The following is a 12,757-nucleotide window of genomic DNA, read 5'->3' as shown; positions in this document are numbered from 1 at the left end:
TTGTACACAGTAGAGAATTATATTGTTACTAACACCCCAATACCCCCTCCCCCACACACGTAGGACTAAACAGACATATCCGTATTATAATTATTAACATGACTGGAAATACCAGCGTGAAGCCTTAAGGCTGTTCCAGTTAAATTACATACCCATTGGCTGTTCCATTTAATTTACATACTCCCTCTGAAATGGTCCCAAAATAGGCTGTACCGTTTAATTTACATACTCCCTCTGAAATGGCTGTTCCATTTAATTTACATAATCCCTCTGGAGTTTTCCCCTAATCATATTGTATAGCCTCAATGTGAATAAGAGAGACTGACAACGGCAATCTATGGAGAGACAACTCCTCTGGGAGGGGACTTTTTACAAGTTCTTTATTTGCACGAGAGTGGAGCAAATAAGGACTGTAAGTTTGGGTACACCGATAACATGCGGGTATAGCCGTATTTGTGTACAAATATATAGCCTTCTAGTTCTCCTCCTTATACCCGCATGCAGCGCATGCAGGGTATCTTCCCATCCTGTGGTTTCTTCTCCTCCTCCTCCTCTTCCTCCTCCTCCTTCTTCTCCTATCAAACACATCATTCTGTCAAGGCTAGCGCTAAAACTACAAGGGCCCCAGGGCCCATATGTGGTACACTTATGGGCCCTACCCCGTAGATGTGCCTTTTGCCCGTCTCAGCCCCAGAGGTCAAAGGTCACGGGCCCCAGGGGCCCAAATGTAAAAACACAAACCATGCCGTTTCTCATCAGATGAAGCAGCCTCAGGGCCATAAGTTGGTACACTGATAGCCCCAGGGGTACTCTATAAATACAAGTATACATGAGCCCCATATGTTATATATTATGGGCCCCAGGGGCCCAAATGTTAAAAATAAGGGGCAACAGATTGACAAGCCTAGCTCTAAAGCTACAAGGGCACTAGGGCTCATATGTTGCACATGTATAAGCCCTAAATTGTAGATGTGCCTTTTGCCCATTTTGGCCCCAGATGTACAAGGCTAGAGGCCCCAGGGGCCCAAAGGTTAAAACAAAGGGCCGGCCGTTTCTCAGCAAATAAAGTAGCTACAGGGCTCAGATTTGGTACACAGATAGGTCTTCAGTATTATATTGTCATATGTATATATGAACTCCATATGTCACATAATATGGGCCCCTGGGCCCCAAACGCTAAAACATAGGGCCGGCCGTTACTCTGTAAATAAAGCAGCTTTAGGGCTCAGAGTTAGTACACATATTGCATCTTAAAATCACATTGTTATATGTACATGTGAGCCCCATATATTACATTATATGGGCCCCAGGGCCCCAAACGCTAAAACATAGGGCCGGCCGTTACTCAGTAAATAAAGCAGCTACAGTGCCAAGCTTGAGTCTACTGATAGCACTAGAGAATTAAACTTCAACATATGTCCATGGACCTCATAAGTCAAATATTATGGGCCCCAGGGCCCCAAATGTTAAAACAAAGGGCCGGCTGTTTCTCATCAAATAAAGCAGCTTCCGGGCTTAGAATTTGTACACAGTAGCACCTGAGAATTATATTGTTACTAACACCCCAATACCCCCCTCCCCACACATGTAGGACTAAACAGACATATCCGTATTATAATTATTAATATAATAATTGGAAATACCAGCGTGAAGCCTTAAGGCTGTTCCAGTTAAATTACATACCCATTGGCTGTTCCATTTAATTTACATAATCCCTCTGAAATGGTCCCAAAATAGGCTGTTCCGTTTAATTTACATACTCCCTCTGAAATGGCTGTTCCATTTAATTTACATACTCCCTCTGGAATAGTTTTCCCCTAATCATATTGTATAGCCTCACTGTGAATAAGAGAGACTGACAACGGCAATCTATGGAGAGACAACTCCCCTGGGGGGGGGACTTTTTATAAGTTCTTTATTTGCACGAGAGTGCAGCAAATAAGGACTGTAAGTTTGGATACACCGATAACATGCGGGTATAGCCGTATTTGTGTACAAATATATAGCCTTCTAGTTATACCCGCATGCAATAGCATGCAGGGTATCTTCCCATCCTGTGGTTTCTTCTCCTCCTCCTCCTCCTTTTCCTCCTCCATCAAACACGTCATTCTGTCAAGGCTAGCGCTAAAACTACAAAGGCCATGGGGCCCATATGTGGTACACTTATGGGCCTTACCCCGTAGAAGTGCCTTTTGCCCATCTTGGCCCCAGAGGTCAAAGGTCACGGGCCCCAGGGGCCCAAATGTGAAAATACAAACCACGCCATTTCTCATCAAATGAAGCAGCCTCAGGGCCCTGAGTTGGTACACTGATAGCCCTAGGGGTACTCTATATTTACAAATATACAAGAGCCCCATATGTTATATATTATGGGCCCCAGGGGCCCAAACGTTAAAATATGGTGCAACAGATTGACAAGCCTAGCTCTAAAAGTACAAGATCACTAGGGCTCATATGTGGCATATGTATGGGCCCTAAGTTGTAGATGTGCCTTTTGCCCATTTTGGCCCCAGATGTACAAGGCTGGGGCCCCAGGGGCCCAAAATTTAAAACAAAGGGCCAGCCGTTTCTCAACAAATAAAGTAGCTACAGGGTTCAGATTTGGTACACAGATAGGTCTTTAGTATTATATTGTCATATGTATATATAATCCCCGTATGTCACATAATATGGGCCCCAGGGCCCCAAACGCTAAAACATAGGGCCGGTCGTTACTCAGTAAATAAAGCAGCTACAATGCCCAGCTTGAGTCTACTGATAGCACGTTGAGAATCATACTTCAACATATGTACATGAGCCCCATAAGTCATATATATTGGGGCCCCAGGGCCCCAAATGTTAAAACAAAGGGCCGGCCGTTTCTCATCAATTAAAGCAGCTTTAGGGCTCAGAGTTTGTACACAGATTGCACCTGAGAATTACATTGTTATATGTACATATGAGCCCCATATACCACATAATATGGGCCCCAGGGCCCCAAATGCTAAAACATAGGGCCGGCCATTACTCAGTAAATAAAGCAGCTACAGGGTTCAGATTTGGTACACAGATAGGTCTTTAGTATTATATTGTCATATGTAGCCTATATGTAATCCCCATATGTCACATAATATGGGCCCCAGGGCCCCAAACACTAAAACATAGGGCCGGCCGTTACTCAGTAAATAAAGCAGCTACAATGCCCAGCTTGAGTCTACTGATAGCACTTGAGAATCATACTTTAACATATGTACATGAACCCCATAAGTCATATATATTGGGCCCCAGGGCCCCAAATGTTAAAACAAAGGGCGGGCCATTTCTCATCAAAGAAAGTAGCTTCCGGGCTCAGAATATGTACACAGATAGCACCTGAGAAGTATATTGTTACTAACACCCACACACCCATCCACCCCACACACGTAGGACTAAACAGACAGATCGTATTATATCATAATTGGAAATACCAGCGTGAAGCGTTAAGGCTGTTCCAGTTAAATTACATACCCATTGGCTGTTCCATTTAATTTACATACTCCCTCTGAAATGGCCCCCAAAAGGCTGTTCCGTATAATTTACATACTCCCTCTGAAATGGCTGTTCCATTTAATTTACATACTCCCTCTGGAATAGTTTCCCCTGAATCATATTGCATAGCCTCACTGTGAGTAAGAGAGACTGACAACAGCACCCTATGGAGAATAAGAGAGACGACTCCCCTGGGAGGGGACTTTTTACAATTTATTTTAAGTGCTACGACAGTGCAACCTACATTCAATTAAAGCTTGTGACTTGGACTTTCACTTTTTACACATTTTCTGCCCATTTGGGCGACTTTTTTACAATTTCTTTATTTTAAGTCCTCAGCAAATAAGGACTGTAAGTTTGGGTACATGCGGGTATAGCCGTATTTGTGTACAAATATATAGCCTTCTAGTTCTTCTTCTCCTCCTTCTCCTCCATCAAACACATCATTCTGTCAAGGCTAGCGCTAAAACTACAAAGGCCCTGGGGCCCATATGTGGTACACTTATGAGCCCTACCCCGTAGAAGTGCCTTTTGCCCATCTTGGCCCCAGAGGTCAAAGGTCACGGGCCCCAGGGGCCCAAATGTGAAAATACAAAGCACGCCGTTTCTCATCAAATGAAGCAGCCTCAGGGCCCTGAGTTGGTACACTGATAGCCCTTGGGGCACTCTATATTTACAAATATACAAGAGCCCCATATGATATATATTATGGGCCCCAGGGGCCCAAATGTTAAAATATGGTGCAACAGATTGACAAGCCTAGCTCTATAAGTTTAAGATGACTAGGGCTCATATGTGGCATATGTATGGGCACTAAGTTGTAGATGTGCCTTTTGCCCATTTTGGCCCCATATGTATAAGGCTAGGGGCCCCAGGGGCCTAAATGTTAAAACAAAGGGCCGGCCGTTTCTCAGCAAATAAAGTAGCTACAGGGTTCAGATTTGGTACATAGATAGGTCTTTAGTATTATATTGTCATATGTATATATAACCCCATATGTCTCATAATATGGGCCACAGGGCCCCAAAAGCTAAAACATAGGGCCGGCCGTTACTCAGTAAATAAAGCAGCTACAATGCCCAGCTTGAGTTTTCTGATAGTACTTGAGAATTATACTTCAACATATGTACATGAGCCCCATAAGTCAAATATTATGGGCCCCAGGGCCCCAAATGTTAAAACAAAGGGCCGGCCGTTTCTTATCAAATAAAGCAGCTTCAGGGTTCAGAGTTTGTACACAGATTGCACCTAAGAATTATGTAGTTATATGTACATTTGAGCCCCATATGTCACATAATATGGGTCCAGGGCCCAAAACGCTAAAACAGGGCCGGCAGTAAATAAAGCAGCTACATTATTGGAAATACCAGCGGGAAGCGTTAAGGCTGTTCCAGTTAAATTACATACCCATTGGCTGTTCCATTTAATTTACATACTCCCTCTGAAATGTCCCCCAAAAGGCTGTTCCGTTTAAATTACATACTCCCTCTGAAATGGCTGTTCCATTTAATTTACATACTCCCTCTGGAATAGTTTCCCCTGAATCGTATTGCATAGCCTCACTGTGAGTAAGAGAGACTGACAACAGCAACCTATGGAGAGTAAGAGAGACGACTCCCCTGGGAGGGGACCTTTACAATTTCTTTATATTAAGTGCTACGACAGTGCAACCTACATTCAATTAAAGCTTGTGACTTGGACTTTCACTTTTTACACGTTTTCTGCCCGATTGGGCGACTTTTTACAATTTCTTTATTTTACGTCCTCAGCAAATAAGGACTTTAAGTTTGGGTACACCGATAACATGCGGGTATAGCCGTATTTGTGTACAAATATATAGCCTTCTAGTTCTCCTTCTCCTTCTCCATCAAACACATCATTCTGTCAAGGCTAGCGCTAAAACTACAAAGGCCCTGGGGCCCATATGTGGTACACTTATGGGCCATACCCCGTACAAGTGCCTTTTGCCCATCTTGGCCCCAGAGGTCAAAAGGTCACGGGCCCCAGGGGCCCAAAAGAAAAAACACAAACCATGCCGTTTCTCATCAGATGAAGCAGCCTCAGGGCTGTGAGTTGGTACACTGATAGCCCCAGGGGTACTCTATATATACAAGTATACATGAGCCCCATATGTTATATATTTACTCTGTAAATAAAGCAGCTTTAGGGCTCAGAGTTAGTACACATATTGCATCTTAAAATCATATTGTTATATGTACATGCGAGCCCCATATATTACATTATATGGGCCCCAGGGCCCCAAACGCTAAAACATAGGGCCGGCCGTTACTCAGTAAATAAAGCAGCTACAGTGCCCAGCTTGAGTCTACTGATAGCACTAAAGAATTAAACTTCAACATATGTCCATGGACCTCATAAGTCAAATATTATGGGCCCCAGGGCCCCAAATGTTAAAACAAAGGGCCGACCGTTTCTCATCAAATAAAGCAGCTTCCGGGCTTAGAATTTGTACACAGTAGCACCTGAGAATTATATTGTTACTAACACCCCAATACCCCCCCCCCCCCCCACACACACACAAATGTAGGACTAAACAGACATATCCGTATTATAATTATTAATATAATAATTGGAAATACCAGCGTGAAGCCTTAAGGCTGTTCCAGTTAAATTACATACCCATTGGCTGTTCCATTTAATTTACATACTCCCTCTGAAATGGGTCCCAAAATAGGCTGTTCCGTTTAATTTACATAATCAATCTGAAATGGCTGTTCCATTTAATTTACATACTCCCTCTGGAATAGTTTTCCCCTAATCATAGTGTATAGCCTCACTGTGAATAAGAGAGACGGACAACGGCAATCTATGGAGAGACAACTCCCCTGGGAGGGGACTTTTTACAAGTTCTTTATTTGCACGAGAGTGCAGCAAATAAGGACTGTAAGTTTGGGTACACCGATAACATGCGGGTATAGCCGTATTTGTGTACAAATATATAGCCTTCTAGTTATACCCGCATGCGAAGCATGAACGGGTATATTGTTATCCTTATACCCGCATGCAATAGCATGCAGGGTATCTTCCCATCCTGTGGTTTCTTCTCCTTCTCCATCTCCTTCTCCTTCTCCTCCTTCTCCTATCAAACACATCATTCTGTCAAGGCTAGCGCTAAAACTACAAGGGCCCCAGGGCCCATATGTGGTACACTTATGGGCCCTACCCCTGTAGATGTGCCTTTGCCCATCTTGGCCCCAGAGGTCAAGGTCACGGGCCCCAGGGGCCCAAATGTAAAGACACAAACCATGCCGTTTCTCATCAGATGAAGCAGCCTCAGGGCCGTGAGTTGGTACACTGATAGCCCCAGGGGTACTCTATAAATACAAGTATACATGAGCCCCATATGTTCTATATTATGGGCCCCAGGGCCCCAAGTGTTAAAAATATGGGGCATCAGATTGACAGGCCTAGCTCTAAAGCTACAAGGGCACTAGGGCTCATATGTTGCACATGTATAAGCCCTACATTGTAGATGTGCCTTTTGCCCATTTTGGCCCAAGATGTACAAGGCTAGAGGCCCCAGGGGCCCAAATTTTAAAACAAAGGGCCGGCCGTTTCTCAGCAAATAAAGTAGCTACAGGGCTCAGATTTGGTACACAGATAGGTTTTCAGTATTATATTGTCATATGTATATATGTACCCCATATGTCACATAATATGGGCCCCTGGGCCCCAAACGCTAAAACATAGGGCCGGCCGTTACTCTGTAAATAAAGCAGCTTTAGGGCTCAGAGTTAGTACACAGATTGCACCTGAAAATCACATTGTTATATGTACATGTGAGCCCCATATATTACATTATATGGGCCCCAGGGCCCCAAACGCTGAAACATAGGGCCGGCCGTTACTCAGTAAATAAAGCAGCTACAGTGCCCAGCCTGAGTCTACTGATAGCAATAGAAAAATATTATGGGCCCCATGGCCCCAAATGTTAAAACAAAGGGCCGGCCGTTTCTCATTAAATAAAGCAGCTTCCGGGCTCAAAATTTGTACACAGTAGCACCTGAGAATTATATTGTTATTAACACCCACATACAACCCCTCCCCACCCTACACACGTAGGACTAAACAGACATATCCGTATTATAATTATTAATATAATAATTGGAAATACCAGCGTGAAGCGTTAAGGCTGTTCCAGTTAAATTACATACCCATTGGCTGTTCTATTTAATTTACATACTCCCTCTGAAATGGTCCCACAATAGGCTGTTCCGTTTAATTTACATACTCCCTCTAAAATGGCTGTTCCATTTAATTTACATACTCCCTCTAAAATGGCTGTTCCATTTAATTTACATACTCCCTCTAGAATAGTTTTCCCCATATCATATTGCATAGCCTCACTGTGAATAAGAGAGACTGACAACAGCAATCTATGGAGAGACAACTCCCCTGGCAGGGGACTTTTTACAAGTTCTTTATTTTAAGTGCTACGAGAGTGCAACCTGCATTAAATTAAAGCTTGTGACTTGGACTTTCAATTTTTACACATTTTCCACCCAATTGGGCGACTTTTTACAATTTCTGTATTTTAAGTCCTCAGCAATTTGTACACAGATAGTACCTGAGAATTATATTGTTACTAACACCCACGCACGCACCCCTCCACCCCACACACGTAGGACTAAACAGACAGATCGTATTATATCATAATTGGAAATACCAGCGTGAAGCGTTAAGGCTGTTCCAGTTAAATTACATACCCATTGGCTGTTCCATTTAATTTACATACTCCCTCTGAAATGGCCCCCAAAAAGGCTGTTCCGTTTAATTTACATACTCCCTCTGAAATGGCTGTTCCATTACATACTACCTGAGTAAGAGAGACTGACAACAGCAACCTATGTAGAGTAAGAGAGACGACTCCCCTGGGAGGGGACTTTTTACAATTTCTTTATTTTAAGTGCTACGACAGTGCAACCTACATTCAATTAAAGCTTGTGACTTGCACTTTCACTTTTTACACATACAATTTCTTTATTTTAAGTCCTCAGCAAAAAAGGACTGTAAGTTTGGGTACACCGATAACATGCGGGTATAGCCGTATTTGTGTACAAATATATAGCCTTCTAGTTATACCTGCATGCAATAGCATGCAGGGTATCTTCCCATCCTGTGGTTTCTTCTCCTCCTCCTCCTCCTCCTCCTTTTCCTCCTCCATCAAACACATCATTCTGTCAAGGCTAGCGCTAAAACTACAAAGGCCCTGGAGCCCATATGTGGTACACTTATGGGCCCTACCCCGTAGAAGTGCCTTTTGTCCATCTTGGCCCCAAAGGTCAAAGGTCACAGGCCCCAGGGGCCCAAATGTGAAAATACAAAGCATGCCATTTCTCATCAAATGAAGCAGCCTCAGGGCCCTGAGTTGGTACACTGATAGCCCTAGGGGTACTCTATATTTACAAATATACAAGAGCCCCATATGTTATATATTGTGGGCCCCAAGGGCCCAAATGTTAAAATATGGTGCAACAGATTGACAAGCCTAGCTCTAAAAGTACAAGATCACTAGGGCTCATAAGTTGCATATGTATGGGCCCTAAGTCGTAGATGTGCCTTTTGCCCATTTTGGTCTCAGATGTACAAGGCTAGGGGCCCCAGGGGCCTAAATGTTAAAACAAAGGGCCGGCCGTTTCTCAGCAAATAAAGTAGCTACAGGGTTCAGATTTGGTACACAGATAGGTCTTTAGTATTATATTGTCATATGCATATATAACTCCCATATGTCACATAATATGGGCCCCAGGGCTCCAAGCGCTAAAACATAGGGCCGGCCGTTACTCAGTAAATAAAGCAGCTACAATGCCCAGCTTAAGTGTACTGATAACACTTGAGAATTATATTTCAACATATGTAAATGAGCCCCATAAGTCAAATATTATGGGCCCCAGGGCCCCAAATGCTAAAACAAAGGGCCGGCCGTTTCTCATCAAATAAAGCAGCTTCAGGGCTCAGAGTTTGTACACAGATTGCACCTGAGAATTACATTGTTATATTTACATGTGAGCCCCATATGTCACATAATATGGGCCCCAGGGCCCCAAACGCTAAAACATAGGGCCGGCCGTTACTCAGTAAATAAAGCAGCTACAGTGCCCAGCTTGAGTCTACTGAGAGCACTAGAGAATTATACTTCAATGTTCATGAGCCTCATAAGTCAAATACTATGGGCCCACAGCCCCAAATGTTAAAACAAAGGGCCGGTCGTTTCTCATCAAATTAAGCAGCTTCAGGGCTCAGAGTTTGTACACAGATTGCACCTGAAAATTATATTGTTACTAACACCCACCCCATACACGTAGGACTAAACAGATCCACAGAGAATTAATTATAATATAGATGACATCAACGTTAAGGCTATTCCAGTTAAATTACCCATTGGCTGTTTCATTTAATTTACATACTCCCTCTGAAATGGCCCACAATAGGCTGTTCCATTTAATTTACATACTCCCTCTGGAATAGTTTCCCCTAATCATATTGCATAGCCTCACTGTGAGTAAGAGAGACTGACAACAGCAACCTATGGAGAGTAAGAGAGACGACTCCCCTGCGAGGGGACTTTTTACAATTTCTTTATTTTAAGTGCTACGACAGTGCAACCTACATTCAATTACACATTTTCTGCCCAATTGGGCGACTTTTTACAATTTCTTTATTTTAAGTCCTCAGCAAATAAGGACTGTAAGTTTGGGTACACCGATAACATGCGGGTATAGCCGTATTTGTGTACAAATATATAGCCTTCTAGTTCTCCATCTCCTTCTCCTTCTCCTCCCATCAAACACATCATTCTGTCAAGGCTAGCGCTAAAACTACAAGGGCCCCAGGACCCATATGCGGTACACTTATGGGCCCTACCCCGTAGATGTGGCTTTTGCCCATCTTGGCCCCAGAGGTTAAAGGTCACGGGCCCCAGGGGCCCAAATGTAAAAACACAAACCATGCCGTTTCTCATCAGATGAAGCAGCCTCAGGGCCGTGAATTAGTACACTGATAGCCCCAGCAGTACTCTATAAATACAAGTATACATGAGCCCCATATGTTATATATTATGGGCCCCAGGGCCCCAAATGTTAAAAATATGGGGCAACAGATTGACAAGCCTAGCTCTAAAGCTACAAGGGCACTAGGGCTCATATGTTGCACATGTATAAGCCCTAAATTGTAGACGTGCCTTTTGCCCATTTTGGCCCCAGATGTACAAGGCTAGAGGCCCCAGGGGCCCAAATGTTAAAAACAAAGGGCCGGCCGTTTCTCAGCAAATAAAGTAGCTACAGGGCTCAGATTTGGTACACAGATAGGTTTTCAGTATTATATTGTCATATGTACATATGTACCCCATATGTCACATAATATGGGCCCCTGGGCCCCAAACGCTAAAACATAGGGCCGGTCGTTACTCTGTAAATAAAGCAGCTTTAGGGCTCAGAGTTAGTACACAGATTGCACATGAAAATCACATTGCTATATGTACATGTGAGCCTCATATATTACATTATATGGGCCCCAGGGCCCCAAACGCTAAAACATAGGGCCGGCCGTTACTCTGTAAATAAAGCAGCTTTAGGGCTCAGAGTTAGTACACAGATTGCACCTGAAAATCACATTGTTATATGTACATCTGAACCCCATATATTACATTATATGGACCCCAGGGCCCAAAACGCTAAAACATAGGGCCGGCCGTTACTCAGTAAATAAAGCAGCTACAGTGCCCAGCTTCAGTCTACTGATAGCACTAGAGAATTAAACTTCAACATATGTCCATGGGCCTCATAAGTCAAATATTATGGGCCCCATGGCCCCAAATGTTAAAAGAAAGGGCCGGCCGTTTCTCATCAAATAAAGCAGAATTTGTACACAGTAGCACCTGAGAATTATATTGTTATTAACACGCACATACCCTCCCCCACCCTACACACGTAGGACTAAACAGACATATCCGTATTATAATTATTAATATAATAATTGGAAATACCAGCGTGAAGCGTTAAGGCTGTTCCAGTTAAATTACATACCCATTGGCTGTTCTATTTAATTTACATACTCCCTCTGAAATGGTCCCAAAATAGGCTGTTCCGTTTAATTTAAATACTCCCTCTAAAATGGCTGTTCCATTTAATTTACATACTCCCTCTGGAATAGTTTTTTCCCTAATCACATTGCATAGCCTCACTGTGAATAAGAGAGACTGACAACAGCAATCTATGGAGAGACAACTCCCCTGGCAAGGGACTTTTTACAAGTTCTTTATTTCCAGTGCTACGAGAGTGCAACCTGCATTAAATTACACATTTTCCACCCAATTGGGCGACTTTTTACAATTTCTATATTAAAGTCCTCAGCAATTTGTACACAGATAGCACCTGAGATTTATATTGTTACTAACACCCACGCACGCACCCCTCCACCCCACACACGTAGGACTAAACAGACAGACCGTATTATATCATAATTGGAAATACCAGCGTGAAGTGTTAAGGTTGTTCCAGTTAAATTACATACCCATTGGCTGTTCTATTTAATTTACATACTCCCTCTGAAATGGCCCCAAAAAGGCTGTTCCGTTTAATTTACATACTCCCTCTGAAATGGCTGTTCCATTTAATTTACATACTACCTGAGTAAGAGAGAGTGACAACAGCAACCTATGGAGAGTAAGAGAGACGACTCCCCTGGGAGGGGACTTTTACCATTTCTTTATTTTAAGTGCTACGACAGTGCAACCTACATTCAATTAAAGCTTGTGACTTGGACTTTCACTTTTTACACATACAATTTCTTTATTTTAAGTCCTCAGCAAAAAAGGACTGTAAGTTTGGGTACACCGATAACATGTGGGTATAGCCGTATTTGTGTACAAATATATAGCCTTCTAGTTATACCCGCATGCAATAGCATGCAGGGTATCTTCCCATCCTGTGGTTTCTTATACCCGCATGCGAAGCATGGACGGGTATATTGCCATCCTATGGTTATACCCGCATGCGAAGCATGAACGGGTATATTGCCATTCTGTGGTTTCATCTCCTTCTCCTCCTCCTCCTTCTCCTATCAAACACATCATTCTGTCAAGGCTAGCGCTAAAACTACAAGGGCCCCAGGGCCCATATGTGGTACACTTATGGGCCCTACCCCGTGGAAGTGCCTTTTGCCCATCTTGGCCCCAGAGGTCAAAGGTCACGGCCCCAGGGGCCCAAATGTGAAAATACAAAGCACGCCA

Source organism: Amphiura filiformis, chromosome 4 (assembly GCF_039555335.1).
Source record: "Amphiura filiformis chromosome 4, Afil_fr2py, whole genome shotgun sequence".
NCBI lineage: Eukaryota > Metazoa > Echinodermata > Ophiuroidea > Amphilepidida > Amphiuridae > Amphiura > Amphiura filiformis.
Note: the sequence above shows the minus strand (reverse complement) of the source record.